Genomic DNA, 17,715 nt, shown 5'->3' with positions numbered 1-17,715 from the left:
GAGAGAAGTGAGATGGGCCTGAAGGCCTGAGTGAGACTGGAGAGAGAGTTAAGTATCTAGCGGACATCAGGGGATCCAGGAAGGGGAGCCCAAAATGGTTTCACGGGTTTCTAGAGAATGGTTAGATACGAGAAATTCTGTGGTCTCTGAGTTGTATTTGAAGAGTTCCATGTGGGTAGATTCTTAGGACATTTACATCATTGGTTTTCAAACTTAAGCATGCATCACTATCACCTAGAAGTTTTCTTAAAACACAGATGGATGGGCTGCACACCTAGAGTTTAGGATTCAGTAGACCAGGGGTGGTGCCCAAAGATTCCAAAGTTCCAAAGTGATTCTGGTGCTCCTGGTCTAGGGACTCAACTTTGACAATCACTGCTCTATATCTACATCTGCCCAGTTTTTAAAGAGTATTTCTAAAAAATTAAGGATGACTGTGTACATTATAAGAACATCAAGTTAAATGAGCAAGTCTACTATAAAAATAACAAAAAAAATCTGATCGCTAATTTCACAAGAACTTGAAAAAGAAAGGGATACTTTCTTGCAGAATATGAACTAAATAAATAGCTCGACTTTTAAAACAAACAATTGAGCAAGTTAACTTTCTTCCCAGGGGTAAAAGAGCTATTTCCTAAACAATGTTAATGCAGAAATTTTCCTTTTGACAATGTGCCTTTACCTGCCTCCAGAGGGAAATCAAAACTGGACAGTCTCTCAAATTTAATAGAGCACAAATTTTGATTGGTTTAGAGATTAATAGATGCACATAAATTTAGAACAAGGAGTCGCAAATGTCCTGTCCCCACATAAATGGACGAAAAAAGTGCTCAAAGGGAATGGTAGGTTTAGTTATTGGGTGTCTTGTTGCTAAAATAAGGCGAAGAACAAAAGAAATGCTAATAGCCCACCCTTCAAAAAACTTTTTATCTTCAGACTTTAAAGCAAGAGTTAAAGACAGTTAGTATTACTTGGTAAAGAAATATTAGGTAATTATTAAAAAATTCTTCAAGTTGACTCAAGTTAATTAAGTACTCAATATTCCTGATCACAGAAAATACTTGAATAACTTAAATTGTTTTATTAAATTTGGCTAAAAAGACAACTAAACGTGTTCTCTTTGCCTAAATCAGAAAGAGATATATAACATAACATTTAGTTCATGTCAATCAGATTGATTTTGTAACAGAGAACTGGAAAATTTGCATACTTGTCTTACAGAACAGATGAGTGATCATTAATTACACTAAATTTAAGATTGCATGGATAGAAGTATGCATGTAACTAAACTGAATTAAAATAAGTAGTAACTTTATTTTTAAAAACATGGTTGTTTGAAACTTCAGACAGTGCTGTATGCTATTTCATTCGGATTCCTTGAGTAAAATTTTAGGATTGTGATAAGTTTTTAACGTCAACTGTAGTTCTATTATTTTGCGTACTTAAACTAAATTAAAATAGAGACAGAGCAAAGGTACCTGATCACCACAGAGCAGCGGCTTTTTTTTTTGTTTGTTTTTTTTTAATAGACTTTATATTTTAGAGCAGTATTAGGCTCACAGCAAAACTGAGTGGAAAGTAGAGAGTTCCACGTACCCTTCCCCCTACACGAGCACAGCCTCCCCGACTACCACCATCCCCAACCAGAGTGGTACTTTGCTCCAATGAACCTACATTGACACATCATCATCACTCAAAATCCATAGTTTACATTGGGGCTCCCTGAGTAGATTTTATTTACGTATTCTTTCAATATGTAAGTATATTTGCAATGTAAATAGCATCAAATTACAAGGATAAAATTACTGCTGTAAAAAAGTATCATGCTTTATAAAATTAATTATATTCAATCTCTAAAATTTATTATCTATCATTATTTCATATACATCTGCCCATATTTAAAATATATACATATTGAGGTAATTTAAAATGATTTTTACAGATATCAAATCAGTTGTTGCCAGGGGCTAGGAGTGTAAGGAGAGAATTAACCATAAAGGATCATGAGGGAACTTTGTAAGGTGATGAGAAATGTTCTATATTTTGATTTTGATGGTAGTTATGACTGTATTTTTCTGTCAAACTCATCAAACTGTAAGTTTTCCTCTATGTAAATTATACCCCAATAAATTTAAGATGAAAATATTTTAAATAAAATCATTTTTTAGAAGAAGTTTATGTATAACAGAGAACTGGTAGCTTAGAAAGAAAAATGGTCATTGAGTACCGAGACTGTTCTCAATACAAGGTAGTAAAAAATTTATTGCTTTCTGCATAGAAGAAAGGTTTTGCCTTGCCCCAACTGAATACATACTTTCAAAAGAGTCTGCTTTTACTGTGATGTTGTGTATTTTATGCCCATGGTCATTTATTTAAAAAAAATAAGCAAACAGAAAGAATAATAAGGGTCTGTTATGTCTACAAAACCTAAAATCACTAAACTGTTTGTTGTTTTTCCCTTGTTATGGGTGCTATAAAGTGTTGTTACTTTGACAAATAACACAGACAAGGTTGTAGCTATTTCTCATCCTTGAGCATTTGTGTGTTTGTCTGAAAATTCTCTTTGATTTTGCTCTTCTCCAAGGTCAGCCCCTCAATTTGGACTAACACATCTGACAGGGTATTCTACATCCAAACCAACTCTGATGTTTCTTCAACAGCTGCTAGGTAGCACCAAAGGCTTGAAATCACCTCACCTTGAAACCCTTCCTGTGGCACTTGAGCAAGGAGGGGCCGACTGATACAATTCGGCACAACTGGAATGCCCTATATTTTCTTACTGTTCTCAATGCTTGCCCCAGTATGAGGAAACCATTTCCTTCCTCTTCATGAGAATACGACCTTTGGTTAACTCTGTATTTCCCTTATAACCCTCAACAGATAGTATGTTAACTACGTTGTTAAGCAACACAAGGTAAAAATGATGCCCTGGTTGGTAAATTTCATCTAGACTGGGAGAAGTAGAAACACCTGTTAGGAAGCCGTATCTTTGGACTTCCTGAATGTAATGATATTTGTAACTGGGCATGTCCCCGGAAACTATGAAGTAGTTACAAGAGATACTAGCTCCTGTGAGAAAGGAGGCTTTTACACCATAGAGGCTCCCACACCTGCTCAGTGCGATCTTGTCTTTTTCCATCTGCACTGGGTTACCTGGTAGCTAAGGAAGATATCTCCCGGATGGCTGCAGGGGCTGCTGCATGGGCTGCAGCAAGGGACAGCTGAGGCTGTCTTGCTGCTGAACTGTGGTTCCCGCCCTATATCCTCCTGAAGAGGTGTCAAGTGTGGCCTTGGATAGTCTTGTGGATAGTCTTGTGGGTCTGATGTTTACTTGAATCTAGGGGGTCAAAATGGGCATGGAATATTCTTTTTGGGAATAGGGAAAAGTTTTCAAAACAAAAAGAAAAGCTCAGTCTACCCAAGGTCAGTTTTATATCAATAAAGTATTACTTTTGATATGCAATTACAGGCCCCATTGGGGTCTGGGAGTGGAAGCATGTTCATACTTATGCACAAGGGATGACACAATGGCTGTCAATAAATTTACTTCTGGGAAGAATTTTATTTGTAGTTTTAAAACACTTTTTATCAATTGGAGATGCTTTTGGTGCATGCTCTATAGTATTGATTGCAAGGTTTTGAAGATTTGCCAATGTCTTCATTGTCCCTAACATATTTTTCCCCTCAGGGTAATCATCACCTGATGACCCTATTGCCCGATGCTTATGTGATCACTTCCAATAGGAGATTCTACTCTCTTTCATTCTGGTATGATTGGTTTCTGTAATAAATTAACCAGAAGCATTCCGTCTACCACCAATGCGTGGCCTCTTTTTTTCCCCTCCTGCTTGCCTAAAGGTTCCCACTGTAAGCTAAAGATCAGACATTGTGTCTTTCGTTAAAATTAGAAAGTAAGTCTCAGAAGTTGGTGGAGAAGATTGTTGAGACTGCTAAGAATAAACCCATGGCTGAGGTTTCCAAATGTAAGCTGAGATTGCCACCAAGAGTAAATACCTGACCAACTGAGCCAGTGGACTTGAAAGTCAGGATTTCCAGGACTATTTTGACCCAAAGACAGATGACTTTGTGAAAGTAGACTGCGAACCCAAGATCAGCAGATAAAGAAATAGCACCTTGTAAAAGCAAAGAGACATATCTAATTGTAGTTATTTGCTTTAGAATATTGTTGCTATTATTTTTAATGGTTTATTTTATGATAAGCACTAATAAAGCCCCATAGACCTTTTCACTTTCTCTCTAATCCCAAATTTAGAAGACTAATTTAGTGCTAATTAGAATGAAGGCTCTCTCTTAAAATAATCTTAATTAATGGGCCATACATAACCTTATATAGGTTTGACTATATTAAACAGTTTACCAATTAGGAATGGGTTTACATTTTTGGTACAACTGTGCCAACTGACCTTTCAAAATTTATGGAAAGGGTAATTTTGTATACTTTATATGATCTAATTTCAGAGAATGTGTAACTAAATTCCTGAGAATATTTCTCCCTATAGACACAATGCACTGAAACCCATTAACACATAAAATTTCCTTTATCCTTACACCAAGAAGGAGCATATCCTTTAAGAAATCTAAATATGGATAACTATGGACAGCAAGCTAATTAACCTCAAGTGAATTTAAGGACAATGTCTCTAATAAATGGAACAGGAAGGGTTTCAAGGTGAGGTGATTTCAAGATGTACTTTTAAAATGACTTAAGCTTAAAATCATCCTTTATTAACAGAGGCTGAATTAAATTATACTTATTTTAAATCAAATTCATCTATAAATAATCAAATCATATTTTAAAAAAAAAACCCCACCATTGCCAAAGTCGATGCAGATTCTGAAGAAAATATGATACATATTGATTGGCCTTGTCTATCAACTCCTGAGAACAGTGTCAGGTATTATACACAGTGCCTTTCCTGGGCCTTTTTACTTTTCATGGCAATGTATTTTTTTTGTAAAGGTTAAATAAAAATTGGTCCCTCTTCCAACCTAAATATAATTAAGCAAAGCAAATTTGTAACCATAATAGCAGAAGAGATAGCATGTTTAAAAGTGAACCTAGGGGGGAGGAGAGAAGATGGCGGAAGAGTAAGACGCGGAGGTCACCTTCCTCCCCACAGATACAGTAGAAATACATCTACACGTGGAACTGCTCCTACAGAACACCCACTGAACGCTGGCAGAAAACGTCCGACCTCCAAAAAGGCAAGAAACTCCCCCCGTACTTGGGTAGGGCAAAAGAAAAAAGAAATAACAGAGACAAAAGAATAGGGACGGCACCTGCACCAGTGGGAGGGAGCTGTGAAGGAGGAAAGATTTCCACGCACTAGGAAGCCCCTTCGCGGGCAGAGACTGCGGGTGGCAGAGGGGGGAAGCTTCGGAGCCACGGAGGAGAGCGCAGCCACAGGGGTGCAGAGGGCAAAGCGGAGAGATTCCCACAAGGAGGATCGGTGCCGACCAGCACTCACCAGCCCGAGAGGCTTGTCTGCTCACCCGCCGGGGCGGGCGGGGCTGGGAGCTGAGGCTCGGGCTTCGGTCGGATCCCAGAGAGAGGACTGGGGTTGGCGGCATGAACACAGCCTGAAGGGGTTAGCGCACCACAGCTGGCTGGGAGGGAGACCGGGAAAAAGTCTGCAGCTGCCGAAGAGGCAAGAGACTTTTTCTTGCCTCTTTGTTTCGCGGCGCGCAAGGAGAGGGGATTCAGAGCGCCACCTAAACGAACTCCAGAGAAGGGCGCGAGCCGCGGCGATCAGCGCGGACCCCAGAGACGGGCGTGAGACGCTGGGGCTGCTGCTGCCGCCACCAAGAAGCCTGTGTGTGAGCACAGGTCACTCTCCACACAGCCCCTCCCGGTAGCCTGTGCAGCCCACCACTGCCAGGGTCCCGTGATCCGGGGACAACTTCCCCGGGAGAACGCACTGCGCGCCTCAGGCTGGTGCAACGTCATGCCGGCCTCTGACGCTGCAGGCTCGCCCCGCCTCCTCCGAACCGCTCCCTCCCCGCGCCTGAGTGAGCCAGAGCCCCCGAAGCAGCTGCTCCTTTAACCCCGTCCTGTCTGGGCAGGGAATAGATGCCCTCAGGCGACCTACACGCAGAGGCGGGTCCAAATCCAAAGCTGAACCCCAGGAGCTGTGCGAACAGGGAAGAGAAGGGGAAATCTCTCCCAGCAGCCTCAGAAGCAGCGGATTAAAACTCCACAAACAACTTGATGTGCCTGCATCTGTTGAATACCTGAATAGACAACGAATCATCCCAAATTCAGGAGGTGGACTTTGGGAGCAGGATATATTAATTTTTCGCCTTCTCCTTTTTTTTGTGAGTGTATATGTATATGCTTCTGGGTGAGATTTTGTCTGTATAGTTTTGCTTTATAATAGATTTATTTTGCTTCACTATATTATAGCCTCTTTCTTTCTTTCTTTCTATTTTTTCTCCCTTTTACTCTGAGCCCTGTGGACAAAAGGCTCTTGGTGCTCCAGCCAGGCATCAGGGCCGTGCCTCTGAGGTGGGAGAGCCAACTTCAGGACACTGGTCCACAAGAGACCTCCCAGCTCCACGTAATACCAAACGGCAAAAATCTCTCAGAGATCTCCATCTCAACATCAAGACCCAGCTTCACTCAACGACCAGCAAGCTACAGTGCTGGACACTCTATGCCAAACAACTAGCAAGACAGGAACACAGCCCCATCCATTAGCAGAGAGGCTGCCTAAAATCATAATAAGGCCACAGACACCCCAAAATACACCACCAGACGTGGACGTGCCCACCAGAAAGACAAGATCCAGCCTCATCCACCAGAACTCAGGCACCAGTTCCCTCCACCAGGAAGCCTACACAATCCACTGAACCCACCTTAGCCACTGGGGACAGATACCAAAAACAACGGGAACTACGAACCTGCAGCATGTGAAAAGGAGACCCCAAACACAGTAAGATAAGCAAAATGAGATGACAGAAAAACACACAGCAGATGAAGGAGCAGGGTCAAAACACACCAGACCTAACAAATGAAGAGGAAATAGGTAGTCTACCTGAAAAAGAATTCAGAATAATGATAGTAAGGATAATCCAAAATCTTGGAAATAGAATAGACAAAATGCAAGAAACATTTAAGAAGGACGTAGAAGAACTAAAGAGGAACCAAGCAATGATGAAAAACACAATAAATGAAATTAAAAATACTCTAGATGGGATCAATAGCAGAATAACTGAGGCAGAAGAAAGGATAAGTGACCTGGAAGATAAAATGGTGGAAATAACTACTACAGAGCAGGATAAAGAAAAAAGAATGAAAAGAACTGAGGACAGTCTCAGAGACCTCTGGGACAACATTAAACGCACCAACATTCGAATTATAGGGGTCCCAGAAGAAGAAGAGGAAAAGAAAGGGACTGAGAAAATATTTGAAGAGATTATAGTTGAAAACTTCCCTAATATGGGAAAGGAAATAGTTAATCAAGTCCTGGAAGCACAGAGAGTCCCATACAGGATAAACCCAAGGAGAAACACGCCAAGACACATATTAATCAAACTGTCAAAAATTAAATATAAGGAAAATATATTAAAGGCAGCAAGGGAAAAACAACAAATAACACACAAGGGAATCCCCATAAGGTTAACATCGGATCTTTCAGCAGAAACTCTGCAAGCCAGAAGGGAGTGGCAGGATATACTTAACGTGATGAAGGAGAAAAACCTACAACCAAGATTACTCTACCCAGCAAGGATCTCATTCAGATTCGATGGAGAAATTAAAACCGTTACAGACAAGCAAAAGCTGAGAGAGTTCAGCACCACCAAACCAGCTCTACAACAAATGCTAAAGGAACTTCTCTAGGCAAGAAACACAAGAGAAGGAAAACACCTACAATAACAAACCCAAAACATTTAAGAAAATGGGAATAGGAACATACATATCGATAATTACCTTGAATGTAAATGGATTAAATGCTCCCACCAAAAGACACAGGCTGGCTGAATGGATACAAAAACAAGACCCATATATATGCTGTCTACAAGAGACCCACTTCAGACCTAGAGACACATACAGACTGAAAGTGAGGGGATGGAAAAAGATATTCCATGCAAATGGAAATCAAAAGAAAGCTGGAGTAGCAATTCTCATATCAGACAAAATAGACTTTAAAATAAAGACCATTACAAGAGACAAAGAAGGACACTACATAATGATCAAGGGATCGATCCAAGAGGAAGGTATAACAATTGTAAATATTTATGCACCCAACATAGGAGCACCTCAATACATAAGGCAAATACTAACAGCTATAAAAGGGGACATCGACAGCAACACAATCATAGTAGGGGACTTTAACACCCCACTCTCACCAATGGACAGATCATCCAAAATGAAAATAAATAAGGAAACACAAGCTTTAAATGATACATTAAACAAGATGGACTTAATTGATATTTATAGGACATTCCACCCAAAAACAACAGAATACACATTTTTCTCAAGTGCTCATGGAACAGTCTCCAGGATAGATCATAACTTGGGTCACAAATCAAGCCTTGGTAAATTTAAGAAAATTGAAATCGTATCAAGTATCTTTTCCGACCACAACGCTATGAGACTAGATATCAATTACAGGAAAAGATCTGTAAAAAATACAAACACATGGAGGCTACACAATACATTACTTAATAACGAAGTGATTACTGAAGAAATCAAAGGGGAAATCAAAAAATACCTAGAAACAAATGACAATGGAGATACGACAACCCAAAACCTATGGGATGCAGCAAAAGCAGTGCTAAGAGGGAAGTTTATAGCAATACAAGCCTACCTCAAGAAACAGGAAACATCTCGAATAAACAACCTAACCTTGCACCTAAAGCAATTAGAGAAAGAAGAACAAAGAAACCCCAAAGCCAGCAGAAGGAAAGAAATTATAAAGATCAGGTCAGAAATAAATGAAAAAGAAATGAAGGAAACAATAGCAAAAATCAATGAAACTAAAAGCTGGTTCTTTGAGAAGATAAACAAAATTGATAAACCATTAGCCAGACTCATCAAGAGAAAAAGGGAGAAGGCTCAAATCAATAGAATTCGAAATGAAAAAGGAGAAGTAACCACTGACACTGCAGAAATACAAAAGATCATGAGAGATTACTACAAGCAACCCTATGCCAATAAAATGGACAACCTGGAAGAAATGGACAGATTCTTAGAAATGCACAACCTGCCGAGACTGAACCAGGAAGAAATAGAAAATATGAACAGACCAATCACAAGCACTGAAATTGAAACTGTGATTAAAAACCTTCCAACAAACAAAAGCCCAGGACCACATGGCTTCACAGGTGAATTCTATCAAACATTTAGAGAAGAGCTAACACCTATCCTTCTCAAAGTCTTCCAAAATATAGCAGAGGGAGGAACACTCCCAAAGTCATTCTACGAGGCCACCATCACCCTGATACCAAAACCAGACAAAGATGTCACAAAGAAAGAAAACTACAGGCCAATATCACTGATGAACATAGATGCAAAAATCCTCAACAAAATACTAGCAAACAGAATCCAACAGCACATTAAAAGGATCATACACCATGATCAAGTGGGGTTTATCCCAGGAATGCAAGGATTCTTCAATATACGCAAATCAATCAATGTGATACACCATATTAACAAATTGAAGGAGAAAAACCATATGATCATCTCAATAGATGCAGAGAAAGCTTTCAACAAAATTCAACACCCATTTATGATAAAAGCCCTGCAGAAAGTAGGCATAGAGGGAATTTTCCTCAACATAATAAAGGCCATATATGACAAACCCACAGCCAACATTGTCCTCAATGGTGAAAAACTGAACCCATTTCCACTAAGATCAGGAACAAGACAAGGTTGCCCACTCTCACCACTATTATTCAACATAGTTTTGGAAGTGTTAGCCACAGCAATCAGAGAAGACAAAGAAATAAAAGGAATCCAAATCCGAAAAGAAGAAGTAAAGCTGTCACTATTTGCAGATGACATGATACTATACATAGAGAATCCTAAAGATGCTACCAGAAAACTCCTAGAGCTAATCAATGAATTTGGTAAAGTAGCAGGATACAAAATTAATGCACAGAAATCTCTTGCATTTCTATACACTAATGACGAAAAATCTGAAAGTGAAATTAAGAAAACACTCCCGTTTACCATTGCAACAAAAAGAATAAAATATCTAGGAATAAACCTACCTAAGGAGACAAAAGACCTGTATGCAGAAAATTATAAGACACTGATGAAAGAAATTAAAGATGATACAAATAGATGGAGAGATATACCATGTTCCTGGATTGGAAGAATCAACATTGTGAAAATGACTCTACTACCCAAAGCAATCTACAGATTCAATGCAATCCCTATCAAACTACCACTGGCATTTTTCACAGAACTAGAACAAAACATTTCACAATTTGTATGGAAACACAAAAGACCCCGAATAGCCAAAGCAATCTTGAGAACCAAAAATGGAGCTGGGGGAATCAGGCTCCCTGACTTCAGACTATATTACAAAGCTACCGTAATCAAGACAGTTTGGTACTGGCACAAAAACAGAAATATAGATCAATGGAACAGGATAGAAAGCCCAGAGATAAACCCACACTCATATGGTCACCTTATCTTTGATAAAGGAGGCAAGCATATACAGTGGAGAAAAGACAGCCTCTTCAATAAGTGGTGCTGGGAAAATTGGACAGATATATGTAAAAGTATGAAATTAGAACACTCCCTGACACCATGCACAAAAATAAACTCAAAATGGATTAAAGACCTAAGTGTAAGGCCAGACACTATCAAACTCTTAGAGGAAAACATAGGCAGAACACTCTATGACATACATCACAGCAAGATTCTTTTTGACCCAGCTCCCAGAGAAATGGAAATAAGAACACAAATAAATAAATGGGACCTAATGAAACTTAAAAGCTTTTGCACAGCAAAGGAAACCATAAACAAGACCAAAAGACAACCCTCAGAATGGGAGAAAATATTTGCAAATGAAGCAACTGACAAAGGCTTAATCTCCAAGATCTACAAGCAGCTCATGCAGCTCAATAACAAAAAAACGAACAACCCAATCCAAAAATGGGCAGAAGACCTAAATAGACATTTCTCCAAACAAGATATACAGATTGCCAACAGACACATGAAAGAATGCTCAACATCATTAATCATTAGAGAAATGCAAATCAAAACTACAATGAGATATCATCTCACACCGATCAGAATGGCCATCATCAAAAAATCTAGAAACAATAAATGCTGGAGAGGGTGTGGAGGAAAGGGAACACTCTTGCACTGTTGGTGGGAATGTAAATTGATACAGCCACTATGGAGAACGGTATGGAGGTTCCTTAAAAAACTACAAATAGAACTACCATACGACCCAGCAATCCCACTACTGGGCATATACCCTGAGAAAACCATAGTTCAAAAAGAGTCATGTACCAAAATGTTCATTGCAGCTCTATTTACAATAGCCAGGACATGGAAGCAACCTAAATGTCCATCAACAGATGAATGGATAAAGAAGATGTGGCACATATATACAATGGAATATTACTCAGCCATAAAAAGAAATGAAATGGAGGTATTTGTAATGAGGTGGATGGAGTTAGAGTCTGTCATACAGAGTGAAGTAAGTCAGAAAGAGAAAAACAAATACAGTATGCTAACACATATATACGGAATCTAAGGAAAAAAAAAAAGGCCATGAGGAACCTAGTGGCAAGACGGGAATAAAGACACAGACCTACTAGAGAATGGACTTGAGGATATGGGGAGGGGGTGGGGTGAGATGTGACAGGGTAAGAGAGTGTCATGGACATATATACACTACCAAATGTAAAATAGATAGCTAGTGGGAAGCAGCCACATAGCACAGGGAGATCAGCTCGGTGCTTTGTGACCACCTAGAGGGGTGGGATGGGGAGGGTGGGAGGGAGGGAGATGCAAGAGGGAAGAGATATGGGAACATATTGTATGTGTATAACTGATTCACTTTGTTATAAAGCAGAAGGTAACACACCATTGTAAGGCAATTATACTTCAATAAAGATGTTTAAAAAAAAAAAAAAGTGAACCTAACTTTGTTATGTGTGATATGACTGCATTTCATATGTGGAAACATCATCTTCAGAGTTTCTTCAGAAAATTTGTATAGTACTTGCTCTGTGTCTTAAGGAGTTCCAGATTTACATTTGGTAAAGGATGGCACCTCTTTGGAGAACAGCCACCAGACCCTTTGCTTCTGCCTCAAAATAAATGAGGTGTTAAGACTAGTATAAAAAGCTTTCTAGGAAAAATGTGTAGTCTTGGAGTCAATTACAAAATCTCAAGATAGAAGTTCATTCTCAAGATTTAGTAATTGTATGGCTCTAGTTATATTAACATGAAACAAGGAAATCTTTGTGTGTCAATGAGTGATTTTTTTTTTTCATCTATGAAAATAGGACAGGAAAAACACAACAGAACGTATATGTTCTGTAGAAGCATATAATATAAGTATATATTATATATAGTAGATATACATTATATAATATATATAATGTACATATATACATTATATATAATGTATATATACATTATAAGTCTTAACCCCCGGTACCTGTGAATGTAACCTTATTTAGAAATAGTCTTTTTGCAGATAAAATTAATTTAAGAATCTTGAGATGAGATCATACTGGATTTAAGGCAGGCCCTAAATCCAATGACTACTGTCCTTATGAGAGAAAGAAGAAGGAGGTTTGAGGCTTGGAGACACAGAGCAGGAAGATGGAAGCAAAGATTGGAGTGATGCTGCCGCAAGCCAAGGAATGCCTGGAGTCACCAGAAGCTGGAAGAGGCGAGGAAGAATTCTTCCCAAGAGCTTTTGGAAGGAGTGTTGCCTACCACAACTTGACTTTTCTGACTCCTGGACTCCAGAACTGAGATCTTAAGTTTCTGTTGTTTTAAGCCTCCAGGTTTGTGGTAGTATGTTAAGGCAACCCTAGGAAATTAATACATCCTCCACGATACAAATGTCAAGGAATTAAGTTGTAGGGAATTGCTATCACCAGACATACCTACACGGATTGCTCTTTTTTTTCTAACAATACAAATAATCTTGTCAAAACATGACTTTCAAAACGTGACAGATGATAATATAGTCCTGAAAAGCCCAACCCAATTAAAATAAAAATGGCAGTTTAAAAGAGAACTACATATGACAGTTGTCAAAGGGCTGCTAGATAAAACAAGGAACTCAGTTAAACTGGAAATTCAGATAAACAACAAATAATTTTTTAGTATAGGAGTACTCCAAATAGCACATGAGAGGTATGTATGTATTTATATTATTTATTTTTTATTGAATAAATTTGACATGTAACATTGTGTAAGTTTAAGGTGTACAGCATGTTACTTTGATGTATTTATATACTGTAATATGTTTGCCAATGTAGTGATATTTACCACATTACATAATTACAGTATAATATTATTATCTATATTCATTATACTGTGGATTAGATTCATGAAATGTATTTATATTAAAAGATAATGGGTTATCTGAAATTCAAATTTAACTAGGCATTGTGCATTTTTTATTTGCTAAATCTGGAACCCTACAATTGCAGCAGAGAGACTGCACAGCTCACTCAAAGTCACACAGCTAATAAAATGTTGAGATTGGCTTTGAAATTATGTGGTCAGACTCCCTAGAAAGTCATGTACTTTCTAGTATATCAGGCTGCTTAAAGCAGGTATAATAAAACTTAGAAAAAGGCAGTAGCATTCCAAAAAGCTACTTGGTTGTTCTGTAAAACAGGTTATAAAAGTGGAAGAATGATGGCCAGTTTTGCCTGTTGAGCCCACCTCAGTGCCTATTACATATAAAGATTCTGAAGATGCAAAGTTCAAACAACCTTCTGGCGATGGTGGGGATGGGGGAAATGAGTTTTCCCTTCTGGCGATGGTGGGGATGGTGGAAATGAGTTTTCCCTTCCGTTATTTTCTGCAAGGGTGAGATGGGACATGGAAGGCATAGGCAGTTTGGTTTTGCTGGACAGTAGGTGAGGGTATCAATGTAATAAATGACAAGAGACTGTAATTTCTGCTAATTCTAATAGTTCTACAAAATTTTTGCTTACATGCACCTTTTTCCAAAGTCCACACGGCTCTGAGTCATCAGCAGCCTTAAAATCTCAATAGGTTTTTGAACCCCCCTCACCCAATTGATCTCAGATGCTACTGGACATTCTCCAAACCATCTCTCCCATTTTCCTTTCCTTCTCCAGTTCCACAACCATAATCCCCATTCAGGCCCTCAAAATTATATATCTATATATCTATATCTGTAGATATATAAAATTCACAAATCTGAAGGGACCCAATGCTATCTATCCAATCATATGCTTAACACCATCTGTTATTTACAGGTGGGTCTATGATAAATTTTAATCAATCCCAAACTTAACTCAGGTTGTTTCCTCTGTTTATATATCTCCTCTCATAACTACCAACTAAAAACTTCATAAATGCCAGGCAAGTGAGTCAGATAGGGAAGCTGGATTAGAGTTTGCATTTTAAACATTTTGGGATATTCTTTACTTCTACAAAGTAATATTTTCTCTCCCATTTTCCTTAAGAACACGGCCCTCCCATTTTATCTTTAAAAAATTCCTATTTTGGGCAGAGGCATCTGGAGAGAATAATGTGCTACTACAAGAAAGACAGTGGTGCATACACAGTGCCATCCAGACTCACAATTGTGGAGACACGGTGGAACAAGACTGTGCATGCACTGCCCAGAGGGCAGATGCTACTTAGCTCAGATAACTGGCATCATATGTTGCCAGAGTTTGCCTGATGTTTTCTCATGATGACATTGACTTTATGCATTGTTGACAAGAATGTCACCCAGGATGTCCCTTTCTCAGCGCATCATATCAGCAGGGTCATTACATCTGTCTGTCTCATTACTGCTGATGTTAACTTCACACTTGGTTAAAAGTATGTCTTCCAAGTTTCTCTACTGTAAAGTTACCTTTTTTCCCCTTTGTAATTTATATGTATCTTGTGGGGAAATACTTTGAAATGATGCAAATATCCTGTTTCTCATCATAATTTTGCACATATAGTTTTAGCCTCAATTGATGATTTTTGCCTGTAATAATTATTATGGTGGTGTTTGTTAAAAGGTGATTTCTATTTTCCTGTCTACATTTGTTCATTAGAATTCTACCATAAGGAAAAGCTTCACCTTATCTCACACCTATTTATTTATTTAATGATGTATTTACCAGTATGAAATCATAGATATTTATAGTATTCTATGGGTTATAATCCATTATTACCACTATTTACTTTGTTGCTGAAATCGTCCCAGTTTTGATCATTAGGAGCTCCCTTAAGTTGGCTCCTATTTCATTTTGACATTCTGACATCAATTTTTCAGTACTTCCTTATTTTCTGGCACTGCAAAATGTTCCAGGCTCATCTTGTGCTGTCCCTGCCCCAGATCTGCAATCAACCATTTCTCCAGGAGCCCTGCTTACTTTTACTGGAGAAATTGTATTTAGAAACCAAGATCTGGGCCAAAAGTATGTGGATTTCTACTTTGTCATTACACCTTTGTGATGGCTTCTAGGCCCTCTCAGCAGAGAGATCACACACACATCTCTATCCATCTTAATTGCTATCTATCTATAAATATATTAGAAACCATCAGTTCATACTGATACCTTTCTAACACAACAAGGTGCATTCTAGCTTCCCCCCATTCCATGTCTTTGACCTCTTTCTCCAGCAGTAAGAAATCTGACTCTTGTTATCTACAATGTACTTACTTATTTGCTCATTCCTAGCATATGCAGTAAGTAGTTTCAGAATTGAAAATCATTCTCTGAAGTACATTATTTATATATCGATCTTTTTGTCTTCAGTTTTATAGTGTATAACCCAAATATGGTTTTACTTAATCACTTAGATTAGTTGTTTTATTCCCATTCCCCTGAGGTGTGGTTATACATATCAACAGGATGCAGGAACCTATCTATCTATCTATCTATCCATCCATCCATCCACTCATTCATTTCTTTCTGTAATATTGCCATGGTTAAAGAGTTAGAACTATACAAGAAAGTTTACTTGTATAGTAACAAGTATATTGTTGACATTCTTGTCAACAATGCATATAGAACTTCCTCCTTACTCCTTTTACCCCATTCCTATCCCACATTCTGGACACCTGTTCTTACCGATATTATGTTATGTTATCGATCTCATTCATTTCTGGATTTTATTTCTGATATTTCTTTTTGGAGAAATGAACAGATAATGCATAATCCCTTATACTCCCTTCTTTCTTACCTAAAACATTTCATAATGTTGATACCCTTTGCACTTTGTTTTTTCACTTAATAATATATCCTGTAACACTTTCCATATCAATTCCTAAAGATTTTCCTTATTTATTTTACAGTTGCATATTATTTCATCATGTGGGTGTACCATGGCTTATTTCACCACCTCTTCTATTTATGGGCATTTTATAATTACAAAAAATTCTTCAATAAATAATTGTGTGTATATGTATTTAATATTGTTGGGAGGACGTATCTAGGACTAAAATTTTGATCTCCTGATGCCTGGTTCAATTCCGTTTTAGATCAAATGTTGTAATGTAATGTAATTAAGATTGCTCTGAAGACTAAAACATGTTTTATAAATACAGTGAAATAATACTATGTTAATAGCATTATTTTTGTCCTCCAAGCTAATTGTAACTTCTTTTGAGACCAGCAGTTCAATTCCATAAACATTTGTCCTCAGCTACTAAACCCGATGGTTAATTTTGCAAATTCCCCCTGTATTTAAATTCTAACATTTCTAATCATACCTTCATTCATTAAGAATATTCTGATATTTACTAGTTTGTACTTAAACATTAAATCTATTATTTGTATCACCTCTAATCTTACAAACCCCACTGTTATGTTACTCATTTTCTCTAGTTTATTTTTGTAGAGACAGGAGATAAAAATTACAAATTATGATCTTATTTGGTTCCTTTCACTGACTAAGTATGGATGTCAAAAAGAGTGGGAGGAGAAAAACAAGATCTTGTGATGCCAGGAGCACTCTGCAGGTCGTCTGACAATGAGTTAGAAGCTCAGGGGCTCTCCTCCTTCTTAGTGGGAGGAATTACACCCAAATTCAGCTTCCTTTAGGAATGTAGGCCCTCAGATCTCCACATCCCGAAGCGGTGTTATTTCAAAACGTGCAAAAGATGCTATACGGTCTGGTTAGGGTCTATCTTTTGTCCTGCCCCTAACCAGGGTTCAACGAATAATTAACGTACCCCAGGTAAGTTCATCAGGAGATTGCCTTGTGATATAGAATCCAGGAACTAAAGAGTATTTGCCTTGTCTTTTCCTTCATCATGGACTACAGAGAACTGTTTAATCCACCATGAGATTATTGCCAGGTCCAACCAAGCCTCAGAAAATCACTTGCTCCAAAGTTTTGGTGAGATGTTAGTCCAAGATTCTGCAGTATCAGGGGATTCAATGGAGCAAATCTATGCAGCAAAAAGAATTTCAGGTCTGTGAAAAGGTGAATTCTGATATGGCTTCAAAAATGTGCTTCATCTACTTAACTGATTATGTCACTAATTATATATAATGTAGAGT

At 38.2% G+C, this 17,715-nt stretch overlaps 1 protein-coding gene across 19 annotated transcripts in view; it reads right to left on the bottom strand.

Annotated features, from left to right (window-relative positions):
* Positions 1-17,715, bottom strand: part of MCTP1 (multiple C2 and transmembrane domain containing 1) — a gene marked incomplete at its 3' end in the record, with an annotated part of 550,519 nt that overhangs the window by 289,030 nt on the left and 243,774 nt on the right. The gene's annotated exons all lie outside the window — the stretch shown is intronic.

The sequence above is a fragment of the Balaenoptera physalus genome (assembly GCF_965194825.1).
Source record: "Balaenoptera physalus genome assembly, chromosome: 3".
NCBI classification, from domain to species: domain Eukaryota; kingdom Metazoa; phylum Chordata; class Mammalia; order Artiodactyla; family Balaenopteridae; genus Balaenoptera; species Balaenoptera physalus.
Note: the sequence above shows the minus strand (reverse complement) of the source record. Positions and strands in the feature narration are given on the sequence as shown.